The sequence below is a fragment of the Ovis canadensis genome, chromosome 14, assembly GCF_042477335.2.
Source record: "Ovis canadensis isolate MfBH-ARS-UI-01 breed Bighorn chromosome 14, ARS-UI_OviCan_v2, whole genome shotgun sequence".
NCBI lineage: Eukaryota > Metazoa > Chordata > Mammalia > Artiodactyla > Bovidae > Ovis > Ovis canadensis.
The window spans coordinates 24,433,564-24,455,785 of NC_091258.1; the positions used below are offsets into that span (position 1 = coordinate 24,433,564).

The 22,222-nt window shown below is 53.0% G+C and overlaps 1 long non-coding RNA gene across 1 annotated transcript; it reads right to left on the reverse strand.

Annotated features, from left to right (window-relative positions):
- Window positions 1-5,376: 5,376 nt before the first annotated feature.
- On the reverse strand, window positions 5,377-21,705 carry LOC138418397 (uncharacterized). The gene is made up of 3 exons (XR_011248542.1): window positions 21,494-21,705; window positions 9,152-9,352; window positions 5,377-7,587 (listed from the first exon to the last, which is right to left on the reverse strand). It is a non-coding gene; the product is annotated as an uncharacterized lncRNA (long non-coding RNA).
- Window positions 21,706-22,222: the final 517 nt, after the last annotated feature.

The following is a 22,222-nucleotide window of genomic DNA, read 5'->3' on the forward strand; positions in this document are numbered from 1 at the left end:
GCTGGATGTTTCTGTCCCCCTGCAAAGTGCTCGTGAACCCCACTGTCTTCCTGTGGACCGCAGTGGAACGCCGTGGGGGAGACATGCTGGAGCAGGTGGGAAGCCTGGCTATGTGATCCTGAGTTATGTGGCTTCATCTAGAAAGTGTCCCTTCCCCCAAAGATGACGCCACATGGCTGTGGGTCTCCTCTCGCCCTCAGTCTGGCTGGAAGGAGGACAGGACTTCTAGGGGCCGAGCTTTCCATTACCAGGGAAGTCGACCACCTCCCCAGCTTGTGGGGCAGCGGTTACCTTAGTGGCCATCTGGGGCAGTGGAGGGAGATGAGAGCTGATACTATTACCAGCTGAGCATTTACCATGTGCTGGCTTGTGCTGCCCGCCACATTGGGTGTCTTGTTTGGCTGTCACTGTCCTTGGAGGCAGGTACTGTTACTGCCACATTTCAGGTGAAACATCAAGACTGAGAGAGGAGTCGCAGCTCTCTGGAGGTCACCCAGCTGATTGGGGGGCCTGTGATGGAGGCAAGGAGTCTGTTTAAACTGCCTGTGAGGGCTCTATGGGTCCCCCTCCTCAGTGTAGGCATGGTGCTGCCCTCGAGAAGATTCTAGGGGGAAAGAAAAAAATGTTAAGCAGTAAATGAGAGGATTTCCACTTTCAAGGCATACCACATGGGAGACTTCTGATAGGCAGTCAGAGAGTTCTTCTCTCAAAAGGCAACTTTCTCATTTACATCTTGTTGAGCCCTGAGAATAGACAGCTTTGCGTTGAGAAGGGAGTGGCAGTCCAGGAACTGCTTAGTCAGAGGCTCAGCTGAGGGGCTGAAATGGGCTGCCCCCCTGAAGCGCAAGATGAGCAAGGGGAGGGCGGACCCCAGGCCTATGGGCCTGGCTAGGCCTTGTGTGCTCCTGCTGAGCTGCATGCTACGGGACAGACAGAGACACCTCAGTCAGGTTTCCTGCCTTTGAGGAAATTCCAGTTAGATGGTAGGTGAGATGCAGGGGCACAATAAATGATCCACAGTAGCAGGGCGGGGAAGAAAGTTAGCAGGACCTGGAGTGGGGGTGCAGTAGCTCCGAGGCACGGGAGCCCCCTGGGTCAGGGTAGGACAGGCGTGGCCAGGACGTTCACAATAGGAGGGAACATTGTAGGGGCTTCCTATGGCTGCTGTAACTAATGACCACAAATGTGTTGGTTTAAAGCATCACAGATTTATTCTGTTACTGTGCTACAAGTCAGAAGTTTGTCGCGGATCTTCTTGGGCCAAAATCAAGGTTTCAGCAGAGCTAGTTCCTCCTGGGGACTCCAAGCGGAATCTGTTTCCTTACCTTTTCCACCTTCTAAAGGCTGCTGCATTCCTTGGCTCTGGCTCCTTCCTCCATCGTCAGAGCCAGTGGCTCAGCATCTTTGCATCTCTGAATTCGACTCTCTTGCCTCCCTCTTCTGAGGACCTTGTGCTTACACTGGGGTCACCCAGCTGATCTCAGACAGTTTCCCCATCTCAAGATCCTTCACTGAGTCCATCTGCCAAGTCCCCTTTGCCATCTTAGGTCACTTATTCACAGATTCCAAAGATTAGGGCATGGACAGTGTGGGGAGTTGTTATTCAGCGGACTGCAGGTTGATATCAAGGTAGGCATTTTGGGGCTGAGAATTCAGAACCCCAAGGCTGAGGCTGGGTGACAGGACTGAGCTGCTTAGTAAAGGGCTGGTGGGGGCCGAGGTGCCACAGAGAATCACCATAGGCTGACACTGTCACATGGCAGCCTGCACAGACAGATGCGATTGAGTGGGGAGGGGGAAACCCTGGCATGGCCTCTTGCCAGCAGTGTGACCTGGGACAATTCACTCTACGTTTCTTAGCTTCACTCTCTGCAGGTGAGTGGGTGGGAGGCATGAGAAGCATTTATAAATTGTGAAAACACAGTGTCTGGCACACAAGAGATGATCCCTCTATGCTGGCAGCCTACACTGGGCCTGGGGAAGCAGTGCCATGGGAGTGTGTGCGGGCCATGGGTGATACGATCCACCCTAGGACCGTCTCACCAGCTGAGAAAGTAAAGGGTGTCCTAAGAACTCTGATGACAGCAAAGACGCCAGGGGCCACGTTGTGGCACACAGAGGGGCCTAATGAATGTGTTTAGAATGAACAAGTGAGGTGGGGGGAAGCAGTGGGGGACCTGGGCTTGTGCAGGGGAGGGGGCCTCCGAGGGGAGAAGTGGTGGCTGCTGAGCTCTGCCCATGGACAGGATTGGGGTGGACAGAGTCCTGGAGCCCTCCCTGCCCTCCAAACAGTGCCCCTTTCTCTGTAAAGGTCCTTTCATCTGATGGGTGGCCTGGGGGCTGGCTGTGCACCAGCCCGGCCCTGCTCTGGGGAGGGCCAGATCTGGGCAGCGACCCAGAGGCGGCTATCTAGGGGACTGTCCCCGGGGTGGACGGGCTGGCGCTCCTAGGGGGGCCGCACGGCCAGGGCCACCGAAGCCCTAAATCACCAGGAGACAGTGTGCAGGACAGTGGCAGTATGCAGGAGACTGAGGGCAGGACGATGACCATAGCGAGAGCTGGCACGTGGGCAGGGGGCTGCCCTTCTGCTCAGGATCCTCAGAGCCCCGCAGGGCGGCCCCTGAGGGACATTCACCTGCCACCCAGAGTCACCACAGGCCCAACTCTTGCCGGGTGCACCTGTGTACCTGTGCGAGCCATGACTCACACCTGAGGGATGAACACATTGACAGAGCACCTACTATGTGCCAGGCCTGTGCTAAGGCTGCAGAGATGCCATGGAGCCTGGTGGTTAAGACTACAGGCCCCAGAACCACAAGGCCTGGGTTTCAGTCCCGCCTCTTCATGTCCCAGCAGGGTGGCCCTTACCTCTTTGTGCCTCAGTTTCCCCATCTATCAAGTAGAGATAGAGCAGTACCAATCTTACAGGGTTGTGGTGTTGATGAAATGAGTTGACACATGGAATGCCCTAGAGGGCCCTGTCCTGGGGCCTGGCAAAGTCTTGGTGTCTACTGTTCTTGTCCCGTTGTCAAAATGTGGAGGCCCCACTGTGATGTGCAGAGCATGGGGCAGAAGACGGGAGGCAACATTGTAGTGATGGGGACAGCTGTCCTCAGAGCTGGCCGGGAACAGCCAGGTGGGGGCTGTGCATGTTGGCTGGGGTGGACTCAGGACACTGGCCTCAGCTACGTGAAGAAGGTGGACCACCTCTCCCCTCAGTATTTGTAATACTCAGAAATAACCAGCTGGCACTGCTCTGAACCCTCTCCACATAGTATCAGCTCATGGACTCTGCCCACTGCTTGGTGGGAGGTAGTGTACTTGGCACTACTGCGTGCCATCCTTACTCCATTTTGCAGATGGAGAAAGTGAGGCGAGGCATGGCAAAGGGACTTGGTGACGTCACTCACTTTGTCTGTGGGGGAGCCAGGATTTGAACCGAGATGCCCTGACCAGAGTTCTTCCTTTTTGCTGGTTTCCAAACTGCCTCTCTGGGGGCACTAAAGAGCTGCAGATGGTTGGAGGGCAGGGAAGTCACGTGAGCAAAGTGGAGTTTTGGAAGGCTGGATGTGGAGCAGGGTTCCAGTGGTCTGGTGTGGGGTGGGGAAGAGGGGGGAGCGGCTCTAGGAGAGACTGTTCTGCAGTCAGGCAGGAAGTGATGTGATGGCCTGGGGGAGGGCTCAGTGAGGCTAAGACTAGCCGGGAACAAGGTCTCAGGAGAATTTTAAGACAGGGGATATGCCCACAACCACAGGAGGCTAGGGGCTGAGGCCGCTGGAGGGTGTGGCCGCCTGCAGACAGAGAGTAGCCCAGGCCCTGTCAGCGGGTCTCCCCTGGCTTGTTTCTGCTGCCTTTCGCTCACTGCCTCTTTCCTCATGAGCCCCAGCAGAGTCCCTGGGAGCAGCCTGCTGGCCTGGCCTCCGTGGAGGCCTTCTACCTGGCTCGCCCAGGACCCTAGGCAGCCGCCTCCCCCATCCCACTTGGAGCCCAGGCTCTCAGGGCAGGGTCACAGGGATACAGTTGGCCTCCATTCCCCTCAGATCTGTTAAAACCCAGCCTGAGAGGCGGGAGAGGCCCTTATTCTGTGAAGACGGCCAAGGGCACCTCTGCCCGTGCATCCAGACCCCATGGCGTGTGTCCTGAGGCTCAGGGCTGGCTGACCGTGCTGTGTGCTCACCTGGCCCCGTGGGCTCCAAAGTCAGCCAGCCCAGGCTGGTGGCTGACCTTGAGAGGGTTCCTTATCTTGATTTCCTTCTCTGTAAACATGGGGAGATTAATAATAATAAATGTTAAAAGATTCTCATCTGATGAGATTGTTTTGAAGATTTCTTGAAAATAATGAACGTGAAGGTCAGAGTAGCTGCAGACAGGCTCATTACTGTGTTTTCCTGGCAGGGCATTGCCTGAGGGACTGGGGAGATTGACAAATGTTTGTTGAGCACCTACTATGTGCCAGACAATGTTCTGGCCCTGTGCTAAGTGCTTCTGTGTATCATCTCATTATTCGTCACAAAAATCCTATAAAGACACACTGTTATTATCAGATTATCCCCAACTTTAAAAAATCAGGCTAAATTCATATCCCATGCATGCATGCTAAGTTGCTTCAGGCTTATCTGACTCTTTGTGACCCCATGGACCCCAAGTAGCCCACCAGGCTCTTCTGTCCATGGAATTCTCCAGGCAAGAACACTGGAGTGTGATGTCATGCCCTCCTCCAGGGGATCTTCCTGACGCAAGGATTGAACCCACCTCTTACGTCTCCTGCATTGTCGGGTGGGTTATTTACCACTCGCACCACCTGGGAAACACACATCCCGTAAATTTCACCAATTTAACATTCATCACATTAAAGTGTATCATTCAGTGGCATTTAGTATATTCCCAAGAACTTTTCTGGTGGCTCAGTGTAAAGAATCTGCCTGCCAATACAGGAGATGCAAGAGACTTGTGTTTGATCCCTGGGTCAAGAAGATCGCCTGGAGAAGGAAATGGCAACCCACTCCAGTATTCTTGTCTGGGAAATCCCATGGATAGAGGAGCCTTGCAAGCTCTAGTCTGGGGGATTGCAAAAGAGTCGGACATGACTTAGCGACTAAACAACAGCAACAAGGCCATTCACCCCTCACCTCTATCTGATTTCAAAACATTTTCATTACCCCCAAAAGGAGACCCTTACCCATTTGCAGTCACTCCTGATTTCCCCTCCCCAGCCCTAAGCAACCATTAATCTCCTTTGTGTCCTTGTGGATTTACTTGTTCTGGACATTTCATATAAATGAAATGGAATTCTACTTTTTGTGGCCTTTTGTGATGCCAAAAACTAGGCTTTGGTGCATTGGTACCAGACTGAATCTCAGAGACAGAGTTTTGGGTAAAGTAGAAAAGAATAGTTTTATTGTTTTGCCAGGCAAAGGGGACCAGAGTGGGTTTGTACCTCAAAAATTGTGTGTCCCAACCTGAGGGGACTTGGTGAGTTTATAGCAGTGCTTCAAGGGTAGGGTTGCTGATACGGATCACAGTGGGTGCAGGGCCTGCACACCTTTAGTCTTGTCTCAGGTGGTCTCCTGATGAGTTTCTCTGAGGTGGAGAATGCTGATATCTTCCATTTGTCGGGGGTTTTAGTTTTGCAGAGGAGCTCAGAGATACTGTTGCATGCATCCCTGGATGGGGAACCAGGGCCCTGCCCCAAGGCTGCACTGTTGTTTCTTGGCTGCCCTCCCTTCCCTGATTAGCAGCTGTTTGATTTTGACTTTTGGAGCTCAGAATCATGGAGGCTGAAGTCTATTCTCTACAAACAAGAAATGGGGGACACAGAAAGACTTCTGCACTCAGGACCCCCATAGGGTCTTGCTCGTTTTCTTTTCTGTCTGGCTTCTTTTCCTTTGCATGATGTTTGCATCCCTGTGGCAGCCTGTGCCAGAACCTCGTTCCTTCATGACTGAATAATCCTTCACTGTGTGGATGAACCCCATTTTGTTAATTCAGTCATCTGTTGATGGGCACACAGGTTGTTTCCACTTTATAAAATCCCTGTTTCTAAAGACAAGGGAAACGGGTCAAGCCAGCTACTGGCTGAAAGTCAGCACCTGACTGTGACCCAGCAAAGACAGTTCCTGAGGGGAAGAAGAACCCACGTGCACATCACAAGCTGAATTCACATCCACAGCAGCCACGTTCACAGTAACCCCACATTGGCAACCACCCACATGTCCATCAGCAGGAAGTGGATACCAAGCTGGTGTCCCCATACAGTGGAACATCAGTTCAGTGCAGTTCAATCGCTCAGTCGTGTCTGACTCTTTGCGACCCCATGAATCGCAGCACGCCAGGCCTCCCTGTCCATCACCAACTCCCTGAGTTCACTCAGACTCATGTCCATTGAGTCAGTGATGCCATCCAGCCATCTCATCCTCTGTCGTCCCCTTCTCCTCCTGCCCCCAATCCCTCCCAGCATCAGTCTTTTCCAATGAGTCAGCTCTTCTCATGAGGTGGCCAAAGTACTGGAGTTTCAGCTTCAGCCTCATTCCTTCCAAAGAAATCCCAGGACTGATCTCCTTCAGAATGGACTGGTTGGATCCCCTTGCAGTCCAAGGGAGTTTCAAGAGTCTTCTCCAACACCACAGTTTAAAAGCATCAATTCTTCAGTGCTCAGCTTTCTTCACAGTCCAACTCTCATATCCATACATGACCACAGGAAAAACCATAGCCTTGACTAGATGGACCTTTGTTGGCAAAGAAATGTGTCTGCTTTTGAATATGCTGTCTAGGTTGGTCATAACTTTCCTTCCAAGGAGTAAGCGTCTTTTAATTTCATGGCTGTAGTCACCATCTGCAGTGATTTTGGAGCCCCCCAAAATAAAGTCTGACACTGTTTCCACTGTTTCCCCATCAATTTCCCATGAAGTGATGGGACCAGATGCCATGATCTTCATTTTCTGAATGTTGAGCTTTAAGCCAACGTTTTCACTCTCCTGTTTCACTTTGGTCAAGAGGCTTTTTAGTTCCTCTTCACTTTCTGCCATAAGGGTGGTGTCATCTGCATATCTGAGGTTATTGATATTTCTCCCGGCAATCTTGATTCCAGCTTGTGCTTCTTCCAGCCCAGCGTTTCTCATGATGTACTCTGCATAGAAGTTAAATAAGCAGGGTGACAATATACAGCGTTGACGTACTCCTTTTCCTGTTTGGAACCAGTCTGTTGCTTCCTGATCTGCCTATAGGTTTCTCAAGAGGCAGGTCAGGTGGTCTGGGATTCCCATCTCTTTCAGAATTTTCCACAGTTTCTTGTGATCCACACAGTCAAAGGCTTTGGCATAGTCAATAAAGCAGAAATAGATGTTTTTCTGGAACTCTCTTGCTTTTTTGATGATCCAGTGGATGTTGGCAATTTGATCTCTGGTTCCTCTGCCTTTTCTAAAACCAGCTTGAACATCTGGAAGTTCACGGTTCACGTATTGCTGAAGCCTGGCTTGGAGAATTTTGAGTGTTGCTTTACTAGCGTGTGAAGTGAGTGCAGTTGTGCAGTAGTTTGAGCATTCTTTGCATCATCCATCAGCAAAAAGGGAGACGAGACCCCTGCAGGCTCTTTGGGAGACCGTCAAAAACCCACTGAGTGAGAGCTGCCAGGCACACTGTGTGACTATGTTTATATGAAATTCTAGAAAAGACAACTCTACCGCCACAGGTTTTCAGGGTGTGAGTGGAGGGTCACCTGGGGAGGGGTAGGAGGAAGATTTGGTGGGGTCAGGGCTTAGGACACTAATGTTGACTTGTGAGGTGCTGGATTTGTGAGGTGCTGGGTATCTGGCTGGCACCGGTAGCCCTGGGTCACTGCCTGCAGGATGGCCCCAGAGTCCCCTCCAGCTGCTCCCCCAGAAATGGGCCGATTCAGGGTGGTGAAGGCAGCGGGCTGGAGAGGCCCTGTGCAGGCCTGTGTCTCTCTGTTTCTGTCTCTGTATTTCTGACTCTGTCTTTGCGTTTCTCCACGTGTGACGCCTTGTGTCTGTGTGTGTATGACTCTGTGCGTCTCTCTCGGGGTCTGTCTCCCTCTGTCTCCATATCTGTCTTTGTCTCCCTGTCTGTGCTTCAGTCTCTATCTGTATATGTCTGTCTCTCTGATTTGTCTCTGTGTCTCCCTCTCTCTGACTGTCTCTGTCTCTCTCTCTCTGACTTTATCTCTGTCTTTCTGTTTCTCTGTATTTCCATCTTTGCCTCTGTTTGTGTCTCTGACTCTCCCCCTCTTTCTGTGTCTCTGTCTCTTCCCATCTCTGTATCTCTCTCTCTCGTGTTTCCGTCTCTTCATGGTCAGAGTCACTGTGTCCCCTCCTACCTCTGGCTCGAGTAAGAAGAGTAAGAAGAAAACCCTACTCAGGGCGGGGACTTGAGAGGGGGACAGGCCCGCCCTGACCTGGCGCGGCTCCTTCCCAGGCCGGCTCTGGCGCCTCTGGGCCGGCGGGAAGAGGCATACAGCCCAGGGAGGCCAGGGCCTGGCAGGCAGGCCTTTCCCGGGACGGGACTGCGCTCCCCACCCCCTGCAGCTGGCTGGCTTTCTTCTTCCTTGCCTTAGAATCAACTCCCACTCCCTGGGTCTCCGGGGCCCTGAGCACTGGGGGGAGGGACCTGCCCCCATGCAAGCACCCCCAGCCTGCATGCCCTGGGGTCCTAAGGGGAGGAAAGGAACCAGGCAGGGCTGGCCGCCTGGAGGGGGGGGCCTGTTTCCGAGGAGGGGCTTGCGCAGGGGAGCACGCACTGTGACGGTGGCCCTCCTCCTTCCCCCACTGGGTTAGAAGCTATATGTGTCTCCCCAGCCTCAGCTTGCAGGCCAGCATTGGACACCGCACCTTAGGGTCCCAGCTGCTGGGAGGGTGACAGCTGGGCCCCACCCTGGGGATGGGTTCCAGCATGTTCTCTTCCAGGGTGGAGGCAGATGCAGGGAGAAGGAAGGAGAGGGGTGGCTAGGAGGACCAGTGGGGGAGCAGCTGGGGATCTGAGTGACCTGCTCCAAGTCTGGGCTTGCCCTGGGCACGCTGGTAAATGACTTGACACTTCCCGTCTCTCATCGGCAAAACGCTCATGATATTGACCACCAAAGGTCATTGTGAGAATAAAATAAAAATGTGTGAGGCTAAAGTCAAATAAAAGGGTTCACCTGTCAGCTCTTGAGAGGTTGGCACTGTTGTTATTACTCCCATTTCACAGATAAGGAAGTCGAGGCTCGGAAAATTTCAAGAATTCTCTCAGGTTGTCAGCTGCAGAGCTGGAAAACTCTTGCATTTTTAAGTTTTGCCTTCTCCTTGCTAGATTTATAGGCTCTCCAAGGCCTTGTTTCTGCAGCTGGCAGGGAGGGAGCCTGTGTAATAAACAGTTAAGAATCAGTGAGTGAATTGGTAAATGTCAAGCTGTGTGACCCCAGGCCAGCTCCTTTGCCTCTCTGGGCCTACATTGTAATATTTGTCAAGTAAAGGATGAGCACTCTAAAGAGCGTTTAGGCCAAACTCCAGGAACCCAGTGAAGAGAAATGCAGGGCAGGGCCTGAGCAGAGGGACTTTCCAAGGTCCATGGTCATTTTTAGACTTGCTCTCAGGCGACAAGTGACCCACGCGCTGTCCTCAGCCGGGCCCGCTCTCGGTAGTTCTTTTTCTGGCTGCATGAACTCAGGCCGTGTGTGCAGCCAAAGTTAAACTCAAGAGGGCTGGACACGTGGCCTGGGCGGAGAGCCGGAGCAGATGGCAGGCCACCTGTTGAGGGGCGGCTGCAGATCAGCGCTCCTGCTCCTCCAGTGGCCCCCTGCCTCCTGTGTACCCTCCCTTCCCGCCTGCCCACCCTCCCCACTTGAGCTGGGCCCCTGGGGGCATCCACGGTGGGGTTCTGGGCTGAGGACCCACACAGAGGGGGACCGCAGAGGCTGGTACCCTCTAGAGCCTGGCTCTCTGGGCTGGGGAAGGCAGGCCCTGAGCTTGCAGGCAAGGGGCTTTGTCCACCCTCTGAGAAGACCAGAGAGGGGCTGTGGCCATGCTGCCCCTGCGTCGCTGACTCCCCTGGCCTACCACTCCCCCTCAAAGGGGTCATCTCACCAAGTCTTCGTGCGTTTAAAGATTTTGAAATTTGTATTATTAAAAAAATCACAAAGCAATATATGTTCATGGTTCAAGGTAGAAACTTTAGAAAATACTCATAAGCGAAAAAGCAAAAACCCCGCCATCTGTTGCTCCAGGTGTCAGGCCTACCCATTTTTCTAGTCTCTTTTCCTTGGACACGTGTGTTACTTAAAAAAAAATTCTCCTACTTTTACAATATGGTGCTAATTTCCTTCTCAGTTCATACAGAGGTGGCCAGAGTGTGATTTTTTTTTTATATTGTCATTCTGGATGGCTGCATCTTTATACAGTGCTTGATCCCCTATCCACAATGCAAAAATCATAAAAACTGGAAAGACCAAGTTTATCTGAAACTCATTTGGTCTCAGAAATCTGCCTTGAATGGACACGAGGCTATTTATAGCCTCCATGGCTGCTCTTCAGCATGAAGATTCCTGTATTTTGGTACAGAAATATCAGTGGTTTTGTTTAAGGGGGCTGCCCCCAACCCCACTGAGTAGGTAATGTTGAGCCTAGGTAACATTTTATATTTCTAAAACCCACAGAACTGTGAATCCTGGAACTCCTCTGAGGCACAGAGATGAACTAGATTTTAACTGAGTGATGAGTTCAGCGCTTACATTTGCTGGGTATAACGCTCTCTGCAAGTGTTTTGTGCATAGTCCTTATGTCACCAGGGAGAGAGAAAACTCTGGTGTTGTATGCAGTTGGTGGATGGAGACACGAGGTTCAGATGGTCCCCTGGGATGGGTCAGGGTGGAAGTCAGAAACTTGACTGCCAAGTTCAAGCACATGCTGCCTCCCTGCCTCCTCCCTTGTGCCTCCCTGATACAATTTGAGATGGCACTATTATCAGTGTTTCTCAGGCTGTGTCTTATGAACCGCCTGCATCTGAATCCTTGGATGGTCACTAAAATAATGCAGATTTCCAGACCCCCACCACCACCACCACCACCACACCAGCCTTGGGACCTGGACCTGAGAGTACTGCAGCAGCAGCTTGCCAGATGGGCTCAGGGTGATTCTGGGGCTTGTCATGTTTGAGCTTGCCTGGGTCCCAGGGACTTGAGTGAAGAGAAATGCTGTCTATCTCCTACTAGACATGTGCTTGGGGGGTTCAGGGGGCTCAGTTTTGCCACTACCTCCTGCTGCCAGGGACATGTCAACCTGAGCTGTCAACTCAGGAGCCCCTTGTCTCCTGGGTAGCCCAAGGGCTACTGGGCACACCCTCTTGGCCTCAAAGTCATGACTGGAAATGGGCTCTCCAAATCAAAGCTGTTAATCTTGGTGACCAGAGGGAGTTGTAGCTCTGTTCAGAAACTAGGTTCCCCACACACTCCCTTCTCAGAGCCTTACCTTCCTGCATCTTTCAGGGACTCAGCACAAGGTTCCTGTGTGAGCACTGCCATTTCTGGCCCCTCTGCTTTATCTCAAAAGAATGGTTATACCTTTTATCTTAATTCAGCCTGCCTGTCTTCCCTCCCTGGCTTCCTTTTTTTTCCCCAGGAGTAAATCCTTCTCTCTTCCCACTCATCTCCTTACCCGTCTGTCCGTTCTCCCTCTCTCTTTCCTTCCATCTATCCATGTATTCATCCATCTGTGTATCCATCCGTCCACCCTGGCACCCACCCAGTGAGTGCTCAATAAATTGTAGTTGAATGAGTGAATGAAGAGTTTCTCCAACCAGCCTATCCAGTAACCTCATGAAAGACAGGAAAAAGATTCATCTAGAGTAAATGGTTGTGGCTGAATGAGTCCCTCACACTCTCCTTGTTCATTCATTCATTCAGCAAATGTTTATTGTGTGCATCTAGGTGCCAGGCCGAGACCAGGTTGTGGTGCTGGAGATACAGTGTTGAGCAAAAACAGATGTCTGGCCCTTACCCTCATGGAACTTGCAGATTTGGGGGGAGACAGATGTTAATCGAATAACCACACTCATGAATTCATAATTGCAAACAGCAATAAGTGCCCAGAAGGAAAAGAAATTACCCAGCATATCCCAGAGGTTCCTGAGCCAGGCCTGGAGGGCCAGGGAGGCTCCTGTGGGGTCTGGATCCTCATGCAGGAACCACAGGATGAACCCGCCTCCAGGAAAGAGCCACTGCATCAGGTAATTCCAGAGAGGAATTAAATAAAGGGCCCTGGTTATGAAAGTGATAATGCAGTTGAAAGAGCAAATAGGGGCGATTAGGAACTGCAGGAAGCTGCTGTCACCTCTGACTGATGGACAAAGAGGAGACAGTTACTGGGGCTGCAGCTGGAGCAGAGAGGAAATGCAGCCATTTCTGGAGACTCGGCCCAAAGCGGGAGGGGAGATGGAGAAGGGGAAAGGGAGAGGGGAAAAGAAAGAAATACCCCGGCTTCTCCCTCCTCTCGCCCTGGGGTCTCCCCAGTGCCTCCATAGGCTGACCCTGAGGGGAGGGGAGAAGCAGAGGCCAGGGGACCTGCAGAACATGATTTGCAGGGTCAGCCTGCAGAGTAGAAGGTTGAGAATGGCTTATATCTGGCATAAGCAGGAATGAAATAGGCACAGAGGGGAAGGAATCAAATGCAGTTAATCCAGATGGTACATGCAAAGGCCCTGAGATGAAGTGTGTGTGGGGTGTCTTGGAAGGTCAAGGCCAGGGGCCCAGAGGTCCTGGAGTCTCCTGGAGATGTGGCAGGGCCAGAAATAGGAAGCTCCACCTGTCACCTGAGAGCTGTGAAGCCTGAGGATTTTAAGCAGGAGGGAGACCATAACCAGACTTGTGCTTTGAACAGATCACACTGTGCAGCTCCTGGGTAGAGAGCAGATGTGAAGCACCCCGAGGGGAAGCAAGTGGGGTCACTGCTGCCCTGCCAAACCTCCCAAGCCCCTAGCTTCCACCCAGGCCTGGCAGCACTCCCCTACTCCCTCCATCCCCACTCTGGACCCCGCATCCACAGCAGGAGGGAAGCTCCAGCTTCTTCTAGTGAGGCAGCCACTTCCTTGATCTTCTGCTGCCCCTGGATGAGGTCCCCTGTTCATCTGGCCTTGTCCACCCCGGGACCCTCCTCTGAGCAAGGCCCCCGCCCAGCTGCCCACAGCCGAGCTAGAGTGCCCACCACTGTGGCACCTGTTCTCGGATGTTTTTTGCAGCTCTGTTTTCAGGTCTGGTAAATACTGATGGCCGAGCAGGGTCCCGGGTGGCCCTGCTGGGAGATAATCTTTCTGGAAGACAAGTCAGGGTGCCTGGCTGGAGTTGCAACAGGACACCCAGGCCTGACTCCCGGCCTCCATGCCTGCCCCCACCCCACCTCACCCTAGCCTACTCAGGGTTGGGGGTTGGGTTCAAGCCTGAAGCCCCAGGAGGCTACCTAGAACATCAGACTTGCTCTAGTTTTCTCAGAAGTCTGGTCACCAAAGGGCCTGAGCTTTGGGGTCCCAAAGAAGAGACAGGGTCACCGAGATGTTCTTGAATGGCTGGGTGAGGGCACCTTGGCCTCAAAATGAGAAACCCCCAGTTTTCAAAGGTGAGAGAGCTCACATCTGGGAATTCCCCTTCCAGCTCTGCATGCGACCTTGGACAATGTATAACTCCCTGGGCTGTGGGTCCTCACCCACCAAATAAACAGGGTGGTCAGGGAGGGGCCACAACCTCAAAACTGTCTCCAAAAAATACACTTCTTGGAGGCGGAAACCCTTCTGGGGGACTCCAGAGGTAGGGGGCAGAAATGGCCCCCCATGCTGAGTTCTCAGCACTTCTGTATTCAGGAGTGTTTCAATCTTCCCAAGGCAACAAGGGGTGATGGGCATGGTTATGGACTAAGGAAGTATGGCTGAGAAGTCCCAACCACTTGCCCAGGGCCATGCAGAGAGAGTAAACGACAGGGCTGGGATTTCCATCCAGACAGTGAAAGCCAGAAGCAACTTAAACTGCAGTCTGAAGTGTGGGCTCTGGAGCCAGACAACCTGGGTTTGAATTCCAGCTCTGTCACTTAGAAGCTGTGTGGTCTTGGGCAGTAGCATAGCCTTTCTGAGCATCTGTCTCCTCATCCATAAGGTGGAAATAGTACTTGTGCCTCTATCTCATGGGGCCATTGGAAGGATTAAATGAGAGGATACACAGATTCAGAACTGAGCGTGGCTGACTTAGGGTCTGGGACCCGCTCCTCCTAAGACCTGTGTCCCTGCCACTGCAGCATCCCGCTGCCCATCAGCTTGGACTCTATGCAGCATCTGACCCAGACCTCCGGACGGGCAGGCGCTCAGGAAATGCATTCTGAACCCAGGAGGGAGTGGAGTCAGGACCCAAAGTGGGCACTGGGGACTGTAAGTCACTGTTCCTGGTGAGCGCTGTCCTCTGGACAGCTGGAATGTTCTAAATCATTCTAAGACCTGGGCAGATTGGAATTTTAAAATATGTTTCCCCTTTTAGAGCAAGCCATGCCTAAGTATTTCTGGCCTGTGAAAGGAACACAGTTTCAGAGCCAGGACAGGGAAACCACGCGTGCTCACACAACCCAACGAAAATACCAGCCACCAAGCCCTTTTCCTCTGCGGCCCGTGTGGGCTGCATGGGGGCTGCTGGGGTGGCCAGGGGGCGGGTGCCCTGCAGGGAGATGGCCCACAGGGTCGGGCAGCTGAAAGGCAGTCTTAGGAGCCAGGGAATCCTGGGAATTCCACAAGCCACCACGAATATGGTTTCAAATGTCTTAGTATGCATTGGTGTCTAACATACACCTACCCCAGAGCAGCAACTCCAATAGAAACGCCTCATGTGTTTTCAACAAAAGACATGGATGATGATGTTCAGAAAAACAGTATTGGTGTTTGTGTAAGATGGGAATGGCCCCAAGGCCAAGCAGTGGTGGAATGGCTGGAAAAATTGTGGTAAGCTCACCAGTGGAATACTATGCAGCAATGGAAAAGAACTGGGTACTCCCAGGTGCAGAAATGGGAGAATTTCACAGACATAACATAGAGCCACAAGGCAGACCCAGAGACTACATACGATATCCTTCTATTTATATAATATGCGGTCTGTACTGACATGCAGTTGAACCCTGAAAACATCATGCTCAGTGAAAGACGCTAGTCACAAAAGACCACACATCGCATGATGCCATTTCAGTGAAATCTCCAGAATGGGCACATCCACAGAGACAGAAAGTAGATGAGTACTGCCTAGGGCTGGAGTGGTTGGGAGGTGACAGCTAGTAAACATGGGGTTTTTCTTGGGAGCAGTGAAAATGCTCTCCAGTTGATTCTGATGATGGTTGCACAACCATCAGAGATTAAAAGCCACTGAACTATTCACCATTGAATTGGTGGATGGTGTGGCATGTGAATTATATCTCAGTAAAGCTGCTAAAAAATAAAAAGCAGTTTGGCGTTAGAAGCCAGGACACCTGGCATTCCAGCTGGTACTTGTTACCCTTGATGGGGGTAAGGCTTGGATGAGATGCAAGGGGAGCTGCTGGGAGGAGGCTCAGTTCAGGAGGCTGCTGCTGCTGCTAAGTCGCTTCAGTTGTGTTCGACTCTGTGCGACCTCATAGATGGCAGCCCACCAGGCTCCCCCATCCCTGAGATTCTCTAGGCAAGAATACTGGAGTGGGTTGCCATTTCCTTCTCCAATGCATGAAAGCGAAAAGTCAAAGTGAAGTCGCTCAGTCATGTCCAACTCTTCGCGACCCCATGGACTGCAGCCTACCAGGCTCCTCCGTCCGTGGGATTTTCCAGGCAAGAGTACTGGAGTGGGGTGCCATTGACTTCTCCAGTTCAGGAGGCTAGCCATGCCTTATTTCTGGGTGCTGATGACACAGATATGCTCAGCCTGTGAGAATTCCACAAGCTGGACCCACATGATGATGCCCATGGTTCTGTATGTATGTGGGCACACTTTTCTTTATGTAAAGTCTAATGAAAGCTTTTAGAAATTATTGCACCCTGGTTTAGTATTGGACACACACTTCAATCCTGCTTTACATCCCCATCAGTGAGTCCAGCACCAACCAACCGCAGAAATGAAAGACCAGGGCAGGCGGGCTGGCCATGGGGTTTGGAACATCCTTTGGTGACTCAGAGGAACAGCTGGAAGGAATCTGTGGCTGCTGGCTCCCCCTCTGCCACCACCATTAGCCTGCACTGAGGTGCCTGCAGCCCACCAAGCAGTCCAGGGCCTGAGAGCCTGGGCTGCTGAGGGCTGGGGAGCCTGGGCTAAGCTGTGGCTGCTGGTGGAGCCACAGGCAGCATTTGAAGGTGTCTGGTAAGTCTGCCTCCCTGGCAGGACCCATCTAAGGACAAGAATCGGGAGGCTGGCCCAGCAGGCCAGGAGCTAGGCACGCAGCAGCAGGGTAGGTTAGAGCAAGGCTCTCTGGCCAGACTCCCTGGGTTTGAACCCAGCCCCACCAGTTCTGCTCTGTGACCTTGGGGACATGTGTTCACCAGTCAGAGCCTCAGGGTCCCCATCAGTAAAACAGGGTAAATAATAATGCCTATTTTTCAGGCTGTTGTGAGATCTAAACTAGGTGATGATGTAAGCTCTGAACATAGCACCTGGCATCGAGTCAGCATGCTGTGAACCTGAGCTACTTACTATCAGTACACACTGGGGGGCAATATTGAGCACCTACTGCATACCAGGCACTCTTCAGATAGTATGAAGTCAGTGGTCTACTTTTCCCCCCTCTCCTCCCCCACCCACCTATTCCCTACCCACATGAATGATTACTGTGGGTTTTGTGCTGCAAGTCAGGGGTCTGTTGAGAAACCAGTGGCAAGGGAGTCTTTGAGGAGACTCAAGATTCTTGTGGCGTTTGTCCCCACATCTGCGGTGCAGATCCACCCAGGTGATCATTTCTTAAAGGAATTTTATAAGGCCCTGAAGTTCACGGCAATAACCTCGGGTTTTGCGATGGAGGAGGAGGTTGGGGGAAATAGTGTCACCAGAGGAGGTGTCTGGGTTGTTTGTGTCTGTATTTTTTGGGGGGTTCATGGGAGCAAGGCAAGATTTCAGGGGTACCTGATTCTGTTCTTAGACTCTTTACCCCATGCTCTTGCCCTTAATTGTGTAATGCAAGCAGCTTACAAAGTAGTTCTCTGGAGCACTTTTCTCAGGCCCCAGAGATGGAAAGTGGTCCTCCCACTTCCACCCTCTGACGCCCCTATATTTGAAAACAGAAGGGATGCTAAGCTAGGGTCACCAAACATGCTATATATTTTTAATGTTTACATTGAACAGATCAGCCCAGTTTACACATACAAACACTAGGAAATTTCACCAGCCCCAGCAGATGGGCGCTTACCCCAGGCCCAGGAGATAGTCCCTAGAACCTCAGTCTCTCCATCTCTCAGGTGGAGCTGGTGAATCCTTCTTCACCCCCTGGATTGCTGTGTCATACGAGCTAACGGATGTGAGACAGCTCATAAGACGGCCTTCATAAATCCCAGGGATTCTTTTTTTTTTTATTGTTAACGGTTGCATTCCTTCCCTCTGAGAAGGAGGATATGATTTTGCCTGTGGCCTGCCATGTTTGAAACTCTTTCTGAGCACAGCTTAAAAATACTTACTTCATTCTTAGGGGGAAACAAATGGAAAGAAATAAAAAAAAATAGGACAGTCAGATGATAAATTTTGTTTTTCTGGTCCCCAGTGAGCCAGAGGCCAAACACACAGCACACGTTGCCTCTAAAAGAGGAATGGTGGGCCAGCCTCTGAAGGGACAGGGTTCTGGGAGGGGTGCCTAAGGCCCTGTACAGCACAGAGAGAGGAGGAAGCAGGCAAGGGCGCCATGAGGGGGGCAGGCGGGTTGCAGGGTTGCGGGGAGCTGGGGCCACAGCGAAGGATTTGGTCTGGATTGCTGGCTCTTGAAAGAATGAAAGACTGGAGGCCGGTAGAAGCAGCCAGGCAATTCTGGAACTTGGAAGGCACTGCGAGGTTTTGGATAGAGTCTGGCATCCCATGTTTAAGCATGGATTGGGCCCCAACCGAGTCCCCCGCCTTGTGACGCTGTGGGACCTCTCGAGGGAAGCCACCCAGAGACAGACACACAATACGACGTGTGATAAGTGCTTGGAGCCTGGAAACTTGCTCTCCCCCGCAGTGCGAGGGCAGATTCCTGCGGTTTCTGGGCCAAGGCGACCCTACAGGAAGCTGCAAATTTGTGATGTGCCCAGATGTTCCATGCTGATGGCCTTCTGGTCTCCTGCAGACCCAAGGTGGGCGTTTTCTCCCTGTCCCTAACACCGGGGTGCTTGTGAGCATCTGTTGGTGCTTCTCAATCTCATCATGCTTAGGAGTCCCAAGAATGAAGATGGAGAGCACTGGGTGGGTGGCAGTCCACGTGGTCTGTGGGTGCCTGGCCCCCTCTCCCCAGCTGCAGGGAGGGCTGGGGGCTCAGAGGGAAGCGAGGAGCTGACTCTGCTGGCATCTGGAGGCTGTGGCTCCATCGAGAAGTTATTATGAATGAACCTTGAGACTTGGCCTCATCACTGGCACAGACTCAGCCTGTTTTGTGTCTGAGTCTCCTTAGGTGTGAAACTGGGGACATATGTGAGAACAAGCTGGCATCGAAGGGCTCAGGACAAAGCTAATGGCCAACAGAGCCAGGGGGTGACAGAGACACACCTCCTAGGCTCTGGCCCTAGCTCCACGTGCTGCGTGACCTCCGGCCCTTACTTCTGTTTGTCTCCTCACCTGGAAACGAGGACATAGCAGAATCTACCTCACTAGCTTGTTGCAAAATGTGTGGGTCAGGGACCTGTGTGTGCTTCACACTCAATCCATGTGCACAAGCGCTCCTGTGACGTCTGCATCCAGAGAGAGTGCTCCGCCTGGACGGTCTCACTTCACCTTGCTCACAGCCCTGTGGGGTGAGTTGCTTTGTTATCCTTGTTTTATAGCTGGGGAGCCCGAGACTCAGAGAGGTTAACTAGCAGGCCAAGGCTCACACAGCTAGTAAACAGCAGAGCTGTGATGTCCATCTGGTATGTCAAGCTGTACCAGCGTCCGCACCCCAGTCACCTACCCACAAATGACCAACCATCATCACCTGCCTTCCTCCTGCTCTGCTCTGTTCTCACCTGTTCCCTGGCTCCAAGATGTGTGCCTGGGGACCTTCCTGAGCCACTGGGTCATAGAACGAAATAGAAACACCCAGTGGGTAGCTCTTCCCTCCACTCCAGGCCCCCTTTGTACACACACATAGGTACAAGCGTGAATACATGCATACATACACATAGGGATGCACACACGTGTACACACTGACACATGCATACACATGAATGCAGGCATATGTGTACATACAGATGCACACATACACACATGCACACTCCAACACTTGCATACACACACTTTCACACACGTTGCGCACACTCAGGGTGCTCTCTAGATGACTAGCTTAGACAAGAAAACCACTCCCTCTCTTCCTGTCAGCCTCCGAGGTGCTTCTCCCCCTGACTGTGTGTGTGACCTCACTACCGTGCCCCGGTCACCTGGGAGTGCAGACAGGCAGTCGCAGAACCTCCTCAACCCCTGGACAAGACAGGAAGGATACCCACACAGTCACCTACCATGTGTCAGGCCCCTGTCTGCCGAGGGTCATGACCCCATTGCACAAGGCAGAAAACTGAGGCTTAGGGAACTAAGGGGTTTGCCCAAGGCTGACACAGCTTGAGAGCGCTGGGGCAAGATTGGGACCCAGGAGGCTGGGGTCCAGCAGTGAGCCGGGCCTTGGATCTACACAGTGAGCAACACAGACCTGCTTCCCACAGGAGGGAGCACCCGGGCTCCTGGGGGCATCAGTCAGAGAACAGTCAACAGAAAAATAAATGAAATCGTTGGCAAATTCCTATGCCAGTGAGCTGAGACTGGGAATGACAGGGCAAGCTACTTCAGTTGGAGAAGGAGGAAGTCCTCTGGGGGAAGACCAAGACCATAAAGAGGAGAGCAGCTGGCTTCACAAAGAGAGCCTGGAAAAGTGTTTGAAACAAGGAACAGCGTGAGCCAAGCCTTAGGGGACCCATATGTAACCCCCAGCGGACCTCTCTTTCCTGAGCCAGGGACTGTGTTACCAGCAAGCTCTTGGTCTATGTGGGGCTTGAGAGTTATGCTGGGACACAGTTATGCAGACCTCACCCTTTAACACTCTCCTCATCAGGCTCCCTCCTCTTAGCAGATATTAAAGATGCCAGAAGCAGGGAAGCCCCTTGGCCCTGCCCCCAGCATTCCCTTAGGACAGTCCTGCTGACACGGCATTTTTCTGGCCTGGGTGAGAGCCCACAGTCCCACACTTCTGGCCATGGTGATGGTGATGCGCTTCCTGTTGACCCCTGAACTGTGAGCCCTGGAATATCCACCAGGGATTCCAAAGAGGTGGCCCTTTCTCTTGTTCCCTTTATTTATAATGCATGGCCTTCCTCCATGCCAAGAGGAAGCCTCATTTTATTTACATGTCAGTGTCCCAGAGGGCAGTGGGGCCAACCTGGCACCTTTGTCCCCAGACTGACTCTGGGCTCCAGCTGGCGGGTTGGGACAGCTGTTAACTTTTCAGAAATCAGAGACTCAGATTTTTGAAGCTGGAAGGGATGGGCATTTTGCAGATGAAATGTGAACCCAGAGAGGCCTGGATTTGCCCAAGGCCTGCCCGCCAGCACCAGAGCAGCAGGGAGGATGGAGCAGTCTTGGCTGTGTCCCCTGCTGTGGACAGTCTCCATCCGCAGCTGGGTGACGGGACCCAGATGTTTGCCTAGTGACTGTGCAGCCAGAGAGTTGAGAACAGGGCCCTGGAACTGACTGCCTAGGTCTGAATGCCAGCGCTGCCATTCACAAAGTGTACCTTAGAGCTCAGTGCCTCTTCTTTCTCATCTGTAAAATGGGCTGATCATGGCACTTAATGCAGAATTATTGGGAGGAGCGACTGAGGGGATGTGTGTAAAGTACTTAGATTCTGCCCCTGGCACGTACTAAGGTCTCTGTTTCTGTGTTTAATAAATACATGTATCTATACATAGGTACAGTAAATACATGGAAACAGTTAACCCCCTGCCAGAGCTTCTGTCTAACAAGAGGAAAAATGGGCCCAGAGTTGTTGAGTCATGTGCCCTGGAACACACAGCCCTTACACACAGGACCCTTTTTGCCCCTGCCAAGCAGTGGGCTGGGGGTGTGGCAGGCTAAGGAGTCTGTCCCCAGGATGGTGCATTCTCTAATATGTCCCAGGAGACAGGGGACAGCTCCTCTTACCTCTGTCACCAGAATTAGAACCCTGGGCCGTGAAAGGTGCCCCCAACCCGGGCCTCCTCAAGGCTGTAAAGGGCCCGTTAGAATGGGGAGGGGGCAGGGGTCCCCCAGCTTACTCGGCAGCTTGCCTACTTAGGGGCTGAGGGAGCAGCCCTCCCTTGTCTCCTGGGATGCCGGTTGCGTCCTTACCTGGCTCCGGCTGCGTCCTGCTTGACCTTTACTTAAAGACCAGCTCTAGCGGCTGATGGGTTTCTGCGGGTCCCCGAGGAGACCCTTCAGACGGCCAGAGTCAGGCACGCTGGAGAGAGCCCCTAATTGGGGCAATGAATCATCGAGTGCGGCTCCCGGCTGGACACAAAATAGATAGAGGAGCCAGCGAGCTATTGTGCGCAGTTTGGGACAAGGCGGGTGGGGGTGGGGTGGGGGCGTGGGGGGGGGAGGCGGAGGAGGGGAGGAGGAGGAGGAGGGGAGGAGGGAGGGCAGAGGGGAGGAGGGAGGGCAGGGGGAGGAGGGAGGGCAGAGGGGAGGAGGGAGGGCAGAGGGGAGGGAGCGCGAGGGAGGGATTCCCCCGCCCGCCGCGCTCCCTCCCTCTCGCCCGCCCTCCTCCCCTCCTCCTCCCCTCCTCCTCCCCTCCTCCTCCCCTCCTCCTCCCCTCCTCCTCCCCTCCTCCTCCCCTCCTCCTTCCCTCCTCCTCCCCTCCTCCTCCCCTCCTCCTCCCCTCCTCCCTGCGCACCGCCCGCCGCCCCGCCTCCCTCCTCCCCAATTAAATGACCCAACGCTTTGGCAGGCGCCGGAGCTCGCACATGCTGCTGCCGCTCCAGCCGCCCGGAGCCCGCCGCCGCCGCTGCTGCGTTCCGGGCGCGCTCGCCGCGGCGCCGCCGGGGGCTCGGCTGGCCGGGGGGGCGCCTCTGCGAGCGG